We start from the raw sequence: 14,335 nt of genomic DNA, 5'->3' as shown, positions 1-14,335 counted from the left end.
CTGAATCAGAAAGAAATAGAAAATATGAACATGCAGCCTTTGTGCTGCCTGTTCACTTTTGGAAATCGGTGACTGTGGTGTCAAAAAAGGCATAAACCAAACACTTTTGCAGCCTTTTCTGCCCTTCTATTTGAAATCTTTGGTGTAGGAGCTGCATAAGTAATAGATTTTAAAAAAAGGCAACCTAGACAGCATATTAAACATATTAAAAGGCAGAGACATTACTTTGTCAACAAAGGTCCATCTAGACAAAGCTATGGTTTTTCCAGTGGTCACATATGGATGTGAGAGTTGGACTGTGAAGAAGGCTGAGCGCGGAAGAATTGATGCTTTTGAACTGTGGTGTTGGAGAGGACTCCTGAAAGGCCCTTGGACTGCAAGGAGATCCAACCAGTCCATCCTAGAGGAGATCAGTCCTGAATATCCATTGGAGGATTGATGCTGAAGCTGAAACTCCAGTACTTTGGCCACCTGATGCAAAGAACTGACTCATTGGAAAAGACCCTGATGCTGGGAAAGATTGAAGGCAGGAGAAGGGGATGACAGAGGATGAGATGGTTGGATGGCATTACCGACTCCATGGACATGAGTTTGAGTAAACTCCAGGAGTTGGTGAAGGACGGGGAGGCCTGGCGTGCTGCAGTCCATGGGGTCGCAGTCAGACACGACTGAGCGACTGAACTGCTTGATTCTTACATGTCACCAGGCAGGTTCCTGGAACGCTCTCTGGTTTTCCAGCAGGTGGTGCTACAGCTCCACTTGGTGGCTTCTCCCTTGCCCACACTGTGTAGCCTGTCTTAGCGTGCTTTGTGTCTACAGGAGCTTGCTTTCACAGCTGCACTGTGAAGCGCACACGTGGAGATGCCACAGACTAGGTTGAGATGTGGGTTTAACACTGGCCCATGGATCTAGTAGGGAGATGCACAGGTGGTACTCCGAGGGATTTGTGGCTGCCCTTCCTGCTGAGTGCCATCAGCAGGAAAGCCTTCCCTTCTCTGCTCCTTTCCCCACCTCCAGTCATGAAAGACCCACCTCAGGACCCTGGGTGCTGCTGGAGAGAACCGGGTTTGTCCCACACAACTGGAATAGCTGGCTACTCACTCCCAACTCTCCTTCCCCCTGGGGAGAGGGTGCCACCACTGGTTACATCAGCCTGGCACAGTGCTTCCTTGGCGGGGGGACACTAGGAAAGCTTCTCTTACCACCCCCTCTGCTGTGACCAAACTGTGTTTGGTCTGCTGTGTTTTGTTTTTTGTTGTTTCTAGAATGGCGTGCTGGAATCTCGCCTCAGGACGGCTGGACTTCTGCAAATTCTGTCTCATGCACGAGTATCTCTCCAGGTCAGCATTCTCCAGGTGTTTTTGTTTTTTTCTTTTTTCCCAATCACAGCAAGAGTGGGATTTGGGCAGGTTCACTGGCTCCCCTCGTTTTGCTGTCTATACTGAAATCTGTCTGCCTGGGTGTATACAGGTACACCTGTATACTGGGTGTACAGGTAGGTGGGCCTCCTGGATCCTGCAACTCCCACAAAGGTGCCTTTGTTTGTGGATGGATGTCTATTTTGTTGTTTTAAAAAGGGGATAAAATGAGGAATGTTTTATGCTCCCATGATGCTGACATCACTTCCCTGACCCTGATGTAATAATGTTCATTCTTTATATTTCATAAGTAGACAAGTATTGTGTAAACAAATGGTATGATAAGAAGTGTGAAAGCTAAGAGAGTTGCTGCCTTCTGTGTCCATAATGGGATTGCTCTCTGGTTCTTTGTGGCTGGGCAGGGGCTGAAGCATGTATAAATTATAGACAGCGGGGCAGAGCTTGGACTTTATTACAAGGCAGCCACTGGTGGGTTTAGGAGGATGATAAGATATACATCACATTTTAAAGGGGGGTAATTCTGGTGGTGTATGGAGGAGGTACTGTTGAGGGCAAGGGTGGAACCACAGAGCCCAGTTAGAGAAGCAGTAATGGTGAGATGGTGGTGACTTGAACGTCACCGATTACAGGCAAAACAGAAGTAGAATTTTTTGGAATGCATTTTGCAGGTGTACCTGATGTGACTTACAGAAAAGTGGGAAATAAGAGTTGAGGCGAAGGGGTGGATTGCAGATGATCACCGTTCTGGGTTGAACAAGTGAATATATGATAGGGCCATGTACTGAAATGGAAGCAAATCAAGGATTAACAGGCATGAAGACAGGAATGGAGACTATTTCTCTCTGTATTGGTTTTAGACAGCTGTGTGCACATGTTAAACAAGTGACTAGAGATTCAATCTCATCTCTCAAGGGAACACCTGAGCCAAAGATGTATATATTTGGAAGTCACTAGTATACAAATATATTTAACTCAAAGGACTAAATTAGATCATCCAGAGAGAATATACATAGGATAAAAAATGTAAAGATAGGAGAAAAACCTGGCCTGTATGTGGTCACAGAAGCCAAAAGAAGAAAGTGTGTTTTGAATGTTGTTGAGAAATTGAATGAGACATGAAGCGATTATAGGAGTTGACAAAGGAGCCGACTGGCAGCTTTGACAAGGGAAGTTTCAACAGAGTTCTGTGTGATGGGGGTGGGTGCAGGGGAGGCGGGCTGAGGAGAAAATGGAAGAAAATGACAAAAGAGAATGAAGGGAATTTTGGTAAGTTTCCCTCTGAAGGGGAGGCACGATGGACTTGGCGGAGACGCATGGTGAAGGCCAGTTTTCTTTCTTTTAGGATGAAGGGTACTAGAGTGCGCTTGTTTGCTGCTGGTGATTCAGCAGTGGGGAAGGAACCAAAGATGCAGGAGATTAAGAAGTTAATTCTCCGGGGAAGAGAGGGGTCTGACGGAGGGCACGATATGGAGGGGCTGTCCCTTCACTCTTCCATCCAAGGAGGGAAAAGGCAGGTGGATGTCTGTGTTTAACAATGAAACTATGAGACAGGGCTCTTTGATTGTGGCTCTTTTCACTGACTTATACACAAAATAAGTAGAATAATATTTGATGGAACTGAGGTAAAGACCCCACTGCATATCAAAAAGATTCCCATGAAACAATAGATTAATGAAAAGCATTCAACACCTATACATTTCTTGGTTAATCTTAAGATTTAAAGGTAAAGAATAAATCCTATGACCCCATGGATTATACAGTCCATGGAATTCTCCAGGCCAGAATACTGGCGTGGGTAGTCTTTCCCTTCTCCAGGGGATCTTCCCAACCCAGGGATCGAACCCAGGTCTCCCACATTGCAGCAAGTAAGTGGAAAATACAATTATAAACAAAGCCAAAAGGCAAGCTGCACTTCTGATCCAATCACGATGGAATAGTTAGTATCAGATGAATTCTCTTACTATAAACAACTATAAAAGATGCACAGTGTACATTAAGAACTGTTTATAATATTTGGAGAACATGTAACGCAGGCAGGATTTGAGGGGCGACAATACCTGAGACAAGGGAAACACGGTGAAGGAGGGTTTCTCATTTCCTCAGGCCCTTCCTTTGAGGGCACTTGCTGTTTCACAGTAAAGCAGGGGAATGGAGTCCTGCAGGAGAGCAGACGATAGAATTTTATTTTAAATTTAGAGATGAAGCAATCCTACACAGAGAGAATTCAAAAGAATCAACCAATAAACTATATAATTAATAAATGCACTAAGGTCACTAGATACAAGATTAATACTAAAAAATCAATTGTCTTTCTACATGCTAGCAACAAAAAATTAGACAATGGAATTTCTAAAAATGTGTTACCTTTGACTCACCGATATAGAGTACAAACCAGCAATTACCTGTGTGTGTGTGCCCGCTTAGGCATGTCTGACTCTTTGCGACCTCATGGACTATAGCCCACCAGGCTCCTGTCCGTGGAATTTTCCAGGCTAGAATACTGGAGTGGGTTGCCATTTCCTTCTCCAGGGGATCTTCTCACCCAGGTATCAAACTCGGGTCTATTGCATCTTCTGCATTGGCAGGCAGATTCTTTACCACTGAGCCACCTGGGATGCCCATGGTTACCAGTGGCGAGAGGGACGGGGAAGGGCCAATATAGGAGCGGGGGAAAGGATTACGATGGGGTTACACGAAATCAGGTGTGTGAAACTTTTGAAAATTGTAAAGTACTATAGAATTTAAAGAATCTTTCATTTATTTTTCTAAACATGGGCTGAATTCATATCATACCACAGTATGGATGTCCGAAAATAAAACATTGTCAGATAAGCTCTTGGAAGCAATAGAAAGACAGTCTTAAATATTCAAGGTTGTGCTAGTTTTAATGCTAAAACTATGAAGGAAAGCTGTTTTCCACTAAAATTATTTCATGTTGTACTTCAGCCAGCTGCAAGATGAATCAAGGTAAAGAATTCATGAAAGCTAAAGATATAATTTGAAAAGACTGGCAGTGAGGATCCAGTGATTTTAAAACAAGTATCTGTAAGATGTCAGTAGGTGTACTTAGACATATGTGCAAAGTATAATTTAGAGTAACAAATGGACAAAAGTAGTAGGTAAGTCATTACAGAAATGGAAGATGGAGGATAATTTCCTCTAACATAATACCATTATTGACATTAGTCTTTGCAGAATTATACACTTAAGTATATTTTAGCTTTTTATAGACATGTATATATTGAAATATAAATATACACATAAGTATACAGCTCACTGAATTTTCTCTAGGTGAACACTCTTGCAGTCATCACAGACAAGAAATAAAACACTGTTAGCTCCTCAGGAAGTTAAGCAAAGTTTTAAAAATAACTAGTAGAACAAAATCGAATATTCTAACCTACCTCCGAAAAAGCCTTAGTTAAGGAACTACAATTTTTTGAATCAACAGAAGAGGGCGCTCTTGAACTGTGAAATATAGCAACCTATCTGAAATCCTTATCCCTGTCTTATTGCTAGTCAAAGAAAAAACCAGAACATTTCAAATGAATGGCAAATGGCAGATAACGCACAAAGCCAACACACAAAGGTAATGTAAAATAGAAATCATAACATTTCAGCCAGTAAAAAAATCCTCCTCCAAAATGAAGCAGAAAGAAATATGTACAATAACCAAACCAAATTAAACATTCTTAAACATTTGCAGATATAAAACCACCCAGTCACAGATCAAAAACTCAAGCAGAAATAGACACCCCCAGTACCACAAAACAAAACCCAAGATAATATAAAAATGAGAGTCTTGCAATAACGGTGGAAGGATATGTTTGGATCAATCCTCCTCAAATAACAGTTATGAATTCCTATCAAAATATAAAAACAACCACTTGAGGGCACTAGAGAACAATCGAAAGGAAGCAGAAAGGAGCGGGGTTGATGCTTAGGAGAAGAGACCAGAACTGGGTAATTTTCCACTGTGATGCCTTGTTGCCTGAGGGAAGCCCACAGCTACTAAAACTTGGGCAGAGGGACTTCCCTGGGGGGCCAGCAGTTAAGACTCTGGGTTCCCAATGCAAGGGGCCTGGGTTCGATCTCTGGCCTGGGAACTAGATCCCACATGCTGCAACTAAGAGTTCTCATGCCACAACTAAAAATCCCACATCCCACATGCCACAGTGAAGACGGAAGATCCCATGGACTGCAACTAAGACCCAGCACAGCCAAATAAATATATATTTTTTAAAGTTTTAGTGAGAAAAGAAAACATACTACACAGAGAAAAGTGTTAGTCGCTCAGTCGTGTCTGTCTCTTTGCAATACCGTAGACTGTACCTCTGTCCATGGAATTCTCCAGGCAAAAGTACTGGAGTGGATTGCCATTTCCTTCTCCAGGGGATCTTCCTGACCCAGGGATTGAACCCATGTCTCCTGCATTGCAGGCAGATTCTTTACCATTTGAGCCACCAGGGAAGCCATACCCAGAGAAAGGAACATGTTAAAACAAAAAGTAAGTGAAAGTGTTAGTCACCCAGTCATGTCCAACTCTTTAGGACCCTATGGACTGTAGCCCACCAGGCTCCTCTGTCCATGGGCTTGTCCAGGCAAAGACACTGGACTGGGTTGCCATTCCCTTCTCCAGGGGATCTTCCCAACCCAGGGATCGAACCAAGGTCTCCTGCACTGCAGGCAGATTCCTTACCATTGGAGCCACCAAAATGCACAGTAAATCCAATGTCAAAATAGATATTAATAGCAAATCAAGCCTGTCGCTCATTTCAATGCATGTAAATGGAAACTTGCCTATTAAAAAGATTTTCAGATTGATTCACAAAGTAAAACCCCTCTCTGTGCTCAGGAGATACAACTACATCAACCTGATTCAGAACGGCTAGAACTAGGGAGATGCATAAAGGTACAGCAGGCAAATAAGGCGAAAAGAAAGGAGAGCTGTGATCATGTTCTCAGAAAATGCTGAATCTGGACAAAAAGCATTAAATGAGACGGAAGAATACCTGATAATGGCAAGAGCTTAATTCACAATGATAATACTTCAGCTGTGAATATATACGACATAAACAGCACAGCAACTACCTTTATAAATCAGAAAGTTAACAATATACAAGAGACAGACAGAAAGCTACACTAAAACTAGGAGACAGCACTTTTAGTACAACACAGGACACAGGTCAATGGGGCAAAAAATAAAATTATGTAGAAAATCTAACAGCATAATCAATATAGCAACTATATGTATCATGCTATCAGGGTTCTGCCTCAAGGGCATGCCACAGTCTCTGCTTTCTGCTTCTGAAAGCCACTGAAACCTGCTGATACATACCGAATGCTTGGACATTCCCCCAAAATTCGTAGGCTGAAACCCTAACCCTCGGTGTGATGACATTTGGAGGTGGGGGGTCTCTGGAGATAACTAGGTTTAGATGAAGCCATGAGGGTGGGGCCCTCATAATGGGATTAGTACCCTTAAAAAGAGAAACCAGAAAACCAGAGAGCTTGCCCCTTCCTTTCTATCTCTCTCTCCAACATGAGAGGATGCAGTGAGAAGTTGGCCATCCACAAGCCAGCAAGAGAGGTCACCAGAGCCTGACCATGCTGGCACTCTGTTCTCAGACTTCCAGCCTCTAGAACCTGAGAAAATACTTCTCCATTGTTTAAGCCACCTCGCCTATGGTATTTTGTTACTGAGTTCACAAATACACCTGCTCAGCACATGAGCTAGCCTAGAAGAATGGAGAGGAGAACGCATGCCCCAGTGCCATCCACCCACGATGGTGGATGAGAGCTGGTGGACAGTAGTGAGAGCTGCGGAGCTGCAGAGGCTAAATTCCTGGGCAGTGTGGCTGAGAGATCAGGGCACTCTTCCCCCACCCAGCCCACAATCAGTGTAGAGGCTCTACCACAAGGTCAGCCAGTGACGAATATCAGGCCTCAACTGCCCTTGCTCCAGCTTGCTCGTGGAGCAGATGTTCCATGCCGAGAGAGGCAAGCCACTCACCCAGCTCCCGGCCTCTAGAGCAGGACGTCTCTCCAAGAGAAGCCAGTTTCCTGAGATTCTGCTCAGAAGGAGAGACAGTCTATAGGATTAGAGAGCATCTCAGTTCTCAGCTTCTCAAGGGAACCGACTTTATCTGAAACAATGTGAGAACATTCAACACAAAGAACACCCTCAAAAACAATGGAGATTTCATTGGTGAGCAACTCAGTGGAGGTGGATAGTTTCATTAGAGCGACATGCTAAACTGTGGGCCAGCTCACCTAGCCAGAAAAGAAAAAAAAAAAATCAGGGAAAGAGACCACGATGGAAAACACTTCTAAAGTCAAAACAAACCTCAAAGACCTGCCTCAAAAACACCACCTGCAAAGTGGCCTGATTTAACTGGGTCAGACTGAGGAGCAATGTGTACCCCGGGGCCCTGAACACAACAGACCAATCAGCTGAAATCAACAGACCAAAACAACAAGCCCCAGCATGGAAAGAGATCAGCATCCAGAGTTGCTACAATATATTGTCCAAAATGTACACCTTTCAACAAATAGTACACTTTTAACAATTAATTATGAGACATGCAGAGAGACAGGGAAGTGTAACCATACACAGGAAAGAAGCAGCAACAGGGGCTCAACTGTTGAATTTAACAGGTAAAGACTCCAGAGCAATCATTATAACTATGCCTAAAGAGGTTACAGAAACAATTCTTAAAGAAGCAAAGGAAGGAATGATGGCAATGTCTCGTAAAATAGAAAATAGATAAAGAGACAGAAACTATACAAAAAGAACCAAATGGAAATTCTGGAGTCAAAAAGTATAACAGAAATGAAAAACTCACTAGAGAGCTTCAACATTACGTTTGAGCGGGCAAAGATAGAGTCAACAACTTAAAAAATAGATTTATAGAGATTATGTAATCTAAGAACAGAGGAAAAATGATGAAAAGTGAAGAGAATCTCAAAGAAACATAGGGCACCAATACGCATAACAATATACACATAAAGGGAAGGAAAGGAGAGAAAGGAGGAGAAATAATGGCTGAAAACTTCCCGTATTTGGTACACAAAAATCTGTATGTCCACGAAGCTTGACAAACTCTTAGGACAATAAACACAAATGCTGAAAGTCAAAGATAATGAGGAAAAAAAATCGACAGCAGCAAGAAAAAGTGACATCATTTTCAAGAGAATCCAATAAGATTAATGCCTGATTTTCCATTAGAAACAGTAGAGGCAGTTAGGTGCATATTACAAAGTATAGAAAGAAAAATTGAAGGGAGAAATATACAATTCAACAATAATATCTGGAGACTTTAACATCTTATTTTCAATAATGGTGTGTGTATATATATGTATATATATACATATACATATATACACACATGTTGTGAGTGCTAAGTTGCTTCTATTGTGTCCGACTCTGTGCAAGTCTATTGCTTATAGCCTGCCAGGCTGCTCTGTCCATGGCAAGAATACTGGAGTGCGTTACCATGCCCTTTCCCAATATGTACATGGATGTTCACATATATACATCTTCTTCTATCATAGGATCCAGCAATCCCATTCCTAAGTACATTCCCAAGAGAATTGACAATCTTCACAAAATAACTTATACACAAATATATGTAGCAGCTTTATTCATAATATCCCAAACCTGAAAATAACCCTAATGTTTAACAGGAGAATGGACACATTGCGATACAGCTTCACAGTGGAAAACTACTCAGCAATAAAAAGGAAGAGATGATGGATGCATGCTATAGCATGGATGAATCTCAGAAACATATGCTTAAGCAAGCACTCAGAAACGAACATATAAGTACTTCACTGTTCCACTTATATGAAGTTGCGCAACAGCAAACTCATCTCTGGTGATAAAAATCAGAGTACCAGTTGCCTCTAGGGTCGTATTTACTGGAAAGTGACACAAAAGAATTTGGAGGGGTTATGAAAATGTTTTATGTCTTCATTTGGGTGTTAGTTTCATGGGTTTCCACTGAGTTAGAAAAACCTAACTCAGTTCTCCTTCTGTGTAGGGAGAACCCCCATCTTTCCCTTTTCAGCTTCTCCTGTGTGTCTCCTTTACTCATATACTACCACCACATCCACACAGAACACACGTCCAGTGTTTCTGGTCACTGAATGTGTGGGAGCTTTTCCTACCCCGGGCAAGTTCCCTGTGACACTGGGCTGTCCTCAGTCCTGACACAGTCTACCTGGAGGTACTGTCCGAACCCACAGGGTAAGACTTCAGACGCCGATTGCCAGAAGTAGGTTCCCAGGTTTTACTCACAACTTCTGTCTCAAGTGGCTATTAAGTTGGAGGGTCCCATGACCCCCTCCTCAGTTTGATGGATTGCTACAGTAGCTCACAGAATGTAGGGAACATTTACTTACCTTTACCAATTTATTAAAGTGTGTGATAAAGGATGCAGGTGAGCAGCCAAATGAAGAGGTACCCAGGGTGAGGTCGGGAGGGTCCTGAGGGCAGGAGCTTCTGTCTTCATGGAGTTAGATTGTGTTACCCTCTCAGTGTGGACGTGTTTGGACCTGGAAGCTCTCTGAACACCATGCACACTGTGCTACTGACATTTTTCTGGAGACTTCCTTACATAGACATGATCAATTATTAACTGGGGCTAAAATCCCAAGCTTTTAATCATGGCTTGGTCTTTCTGCTAACCAGCCCCCACCAGGAGCCAGCCAGGAGTTCACCCATAGTCACCTCAATAGAACAAAAGATGATCCAAGCACACTTATCACTTGGGTTTTAAAGCTCTGTGCCAGGAACTGGGGGCAGAGACCAATATATGTATTTTCTATTATCTCATACATACACTTGTCAAGTGTATATAAAATTAAGATCTCTAATTTAATGTAATTAAAATTAAGATCTCTGCCATATGTAAACTATATCTCAAGAAAACTGAGTGAAAAAGGAAATTCACAGAACTAAAACTGAAATCCAGGAATAAAATTTCAGATTACTAAATCAAAATTTTAACTTTGTTATATTTTGGCCACCCTTCTGCTCTGGTTTCAGAGAGAACATCTCTAATCAGTGGCCTGTGTGGGTCTCATGGGGCCCGAAATGTAGGTAATTTTGGAGGTCTATTGTGAGCCAGAGAACACATTTTTACAAATATAAAATTAGGCAGGAAGGAGAATGTTTATTTAAAGTGATAAAACAGTCACAGTAAATTTAAAAATTATAAAAATATGACAAATACCACAAACATCACAAATCTAATTCAGTGTTTTTAGTGATTTATTGCCTGAAAAACCTCTATGTTTTGTACATATCTTGGCTGTATGGATGTGAGAGTTGGACTATAAAGAAGGCTGAGCACCAAAGAATTGATGCTTTTGAACTGTGGTGTTGGAGAAGACTCTTGAGAGTCCCTTGGACTGCAAGGAGATCCAACCAATCCATCCTACAGGAGACCAGTCCTGGGTGTTCATTGGAAGGACTGATGTTGAAGCTGAAACTCCAATACTTTGGCCACCTGATGCAAAAAGCTGACTCATTTGAAAAGACCCTGATGCTGAGAAAGATTGAGGGCAGGAGGAAAAGGGGACAACAGAGCATGAGATGGTTGGATGACATCACTGACTCAATGGATATGAATCTGGGTAGGCTCCGGGAGTTGGTAATAGACAGGGAGGCCTGGCGTGCTGAAGCTCATGGGTTCGCAAAGAGTTGGACATGACTGAGCGACTGAACTGAACTGGCTGTATACTCTTAATCACTTGTTTACATGAGAGTGATTTTATGATATTTTTCTATAGAAAGAGAAAGATATTTCTTATAGTATGGCTTTATATATATATTATTATATAACATAGTTATTTTATATTATATATATACATCTATATATTTGAAGATTGCTTATGTGCGTGCTCAGTCACTTCAGTCCTATCTGACTCTTTGTGACCCCATGGACTGTAGCCCACCAGGCTCCTCTGTTCATGGTGTTTTCCAGGCGAGAATATGGAATGGGTTGCCGTGTCCTCCTCCAGGGGATCTTCCCAACCCAGGGTCGAACCTGCATCTCTTATGTTTCCTGCATTGGCAGACAGATTCTTTACCACTAGTGCCACCTGGGAAGCCCTGAAAAATGTTTAGTGAATATGCTACATTATCAAATAGTACTCCTATTTTGACCAGACATCTATGAGACCAAATCCTGCCCTTATAATTTACATGTCTAACAATTCTAAGAAATCTCTGTGTACTAGCTTCTGTTTCCATACATTCCAAATCTTGCTCTTCCACAACCAACATAATTTTGGTACTGGGCACACTTTCCTATTCCAATAGAACCACTAGCCCACACTTTGATGTCATTATAATTGGGTGAGTTGGCTCTGTGGGTGATAGCTTCTAATTCTTAGAAGCCATTCCAGCATGAGGGCACCTGGAAGTAATTTAATTCTACAGAAATAACTGCAAATCCTATAAAGATGGGCTTCCCCAGTGGCTCAGTGGTAAAGAATCCATCTGCAGTGCAGGAGCTGCAGGAGTTGCAGGTCTGATCTCAGGGTTGGGAAGATCCCCTGGAGGAGGGCATGGCAACCCACTCCAGTGTTCTTGCCTGGAGAATCCCATGGACAGAAGAGCTTGGTGGGCTACAGTCCACAGGTCTGCAAAGAGTTGGGTATGACTGAACACACACTTGCCCATCAAGATAGTCTATTAACATTAGCCCCAAACTGAATGCTTCCCCAGCTCTACTTGGCATTAGCCAGATCCAAATCATACTGAGGCCACCCAGAAGGACCAGATCTAGGCAGGTATGTGAGCAAGAGAAAGTTGAAGAAGGAATAGCAACCTTAACTGACTGTGGTTAAAATAAATACCACATTTTGCAAATTTTACAGAAAAATATGACCATTTGAACTCAGTACCAAACCTCTTCCTGGGACCTGGAAAGGGCTCTGTGTGGAGATGGTCCTAAAGCTTAGTTTTCATTAACTGTGTTCGTGTAAATGTGTTTCAGTCTCTAGTTCTTTACTAAGTGGACACTTGTTGAGGGAACTCTCCTCTCATTCTATGCAGAAACTGTATCCTTTTCCTCCAAGAAAATCTGTTTTTTATGTTTCATTTGTGTTTGATGAAGGAGTTGCCCAGTTCCTAGAAAAGTTGATCCTAAATTTATACTGTGATTCATCGTTTAGAAGAAGCAAAAGAAAGCAAGCTGAACGGGACTCCTTAGCAAATGCACTAACCTGAGCCACAGCACCCGCTTTGGGAACTGGAGATCTCTCTCCAGACAAGGTGGTTGGTGAGGAAACCATTTTGGTGGAATTGGGTCTCAAAGGTTTTGTTCACCATAATAATGAGAGCAAAACGGAGAAATCATTAGAAAGTTCAACAAGTATGTAAAGAAAGATACAGGGACAGAGTCCAGAAAAATTCAGTCAGTCTTTCTGTGAAAGACCTGCATGGAAAACTGAGTCAGTTATTTTCTCCACAAGAAAGATGAGTTAGTGATACCCTCACGGAAAGAGACGTCAGACCCACTGGCCACTTGAACATTTTTATGGACCAAAGATATAAGGGATATGTACATAATTAATGAATAATACATAAATAAAATCTGAAACCCTCCCTGACATCATCTCAGCTCTGCTTTACCGTGAGAGACAGTGTGGAAAAATGGAGGTGCATTCAGCATCAGACACGCCCAGATTCTAGGCTCTGTTCTGCCACTTGTTACCTCTGTAACTTTGGGGCAAGTTAATTAACCTCTCTGAGCCTCAGTTTCTCATTTGTAAGATAGTAATCATGGTACCTACCTCATCGGGTTGTTGTGATGATTAAATGAGATAATCCATGGAAAGAATGTGGAATAAAGCCGGATACAGTAAATACTCAATATATGTTAGCTTTTGTGGTGATTGTTATCATATGGTTATCTTAAATTTGTTTATGTATTTATTTGGCTGCACTGGGTCTTAGCTGTGGCATGTGGATTTTTTTTTTTTTTTGGTAGTTGTGGCATGCAGGGTCTTCAGTTACAGCATGTGAACTCTTAGTTGAGGCATGTGGGATCTAGTTTCCTGACCAGGGTTCGAACCCAGGCCCCCTGCATTGGGAACACAGAGTCTTAACCACTGGACCACCAGGGAAATCATATGGTTTAGAATTCTTGCTCTGCCACTTACTAGCCTAAAAGCTTGGGCAAATTATGCAACCTTTCTAAGCCTTTGTTTCCTCATCAGTAATATGCAACTCTACAGGATTTCTATTAGGACTCTAGATACTGAATCTACAGTTAATATAGTTGAGATTCTTAAAAGTGGAAACTGTTATACATGACAGCAGACAGCTCGATAAGAAATAATGTTGTGTTAGAAAATGATTTCCAAGTCATATCACCTTTGTTCAAGTAGAACACCCTAGATAGAAAATGAGCTGTGGAATACAGCCAGAACTGGCCAAGGAAAGGACATAAGTACACAAATGTTAAGAGTTGGAGCATTAGAAGCTGCATACAGTTGAAGGTATTTGACATAGAACATGTTAATGTGATTGGACACATCTTTTAAGCTGTTTGTGATAGCCAGCCTCCAAAAGAGTCCTAAATGCTCCCTGCCTCCCTGCGTGGACACAAATGCATGCCCTGTGTCCCTTCCCCTCGCATATCAGGGTTGGTCTCTGTGACCAATATATTCTACGAAGTATGTCACTTTTCATATTGAGATATAACTCACATATATAAAAGCCATCCTTTTAAAGTATGATTTTGTGATGTTTTTAGTATATTCACAAAGCTGTGCAGCCATCACCACTATCTTAATTCCAGAATATTTCCCCCAAAGAAGCCCTGCACCCATTAACAGTCTCTCCCCACTCGCTAGTCTCCCCCAGCCACTGGCACTCCTGGTGTACTTTCCACCATTGTATAGATAACCACATTTTATCCATTAATCAGCTGATAGACATG

General features: G+C 42.0%; 1 long non-coding RNA gene and 2 other non-coding genes across 3 annotated transcripts in view; 1 reads left to right on the top strand and 2 right to left on the bottom strand.

The window, feature by feature from the left end:
* Window positions 1-7,850, bottom strand: part of LOC112446482 (uncharacterized) — a 43,512-nt gene extending 35,662 nt beyond the window's left edge. The window contains exons 1-2 of the long non-coding RNA XR_003034497.2: window positions 7,393-7,850; window positions 3,437-3,535 (exon numbers count right to left, since the gene is read on the bottom strand). This is a non-coding gene — a long non-coding RNA (uncharacterized lncRNA). The remainder of the gene's footprint in view (window positions 1-3,436; window positions 3,536-7,392) is intronic.
* On the top strand, window positions 35-168 carry LOC112446497 (small nucleolar RNA SNORA13). The gene has a single exon (XR_003034507.1). It is a non-coding gene; the product is annotated as a small nucleolar RNA SNORA13 (small nucleolar RNA).
* Window positions 7,851-13,444: 5,594 nt separating the features above from the next.
* TRNAG-CCC (transfer RNA glycine (anticodon CCC)) lies at window positions 13,445-13,517 on the bottom strand. Its single transcript has one exon. It is a non-coding gene; the product is annotated as a tRNA-Gly (tRNA).
* Between the last annotated feature and the right edge of the window lie 818 nt (window positions 13,518-14,335).

Source organism: Bos taurus, chromosome 4 (assembly GCF_002263795.3).
Source record: "Bos taurus isolate L1 Dominette 01449 registration number 42190680 breed Hereford chromosome 4, ARS-UCD2.0, whole genome shotgun sequence".
NCBI lineage: Eukaryota > Metazoa > Chordata > Mammalia > Artiodactyla > Bovidae > Bos > Bos taurus.
This window is presented reverse-complemented; position numbering and strand designations above follow the sequence as displayed.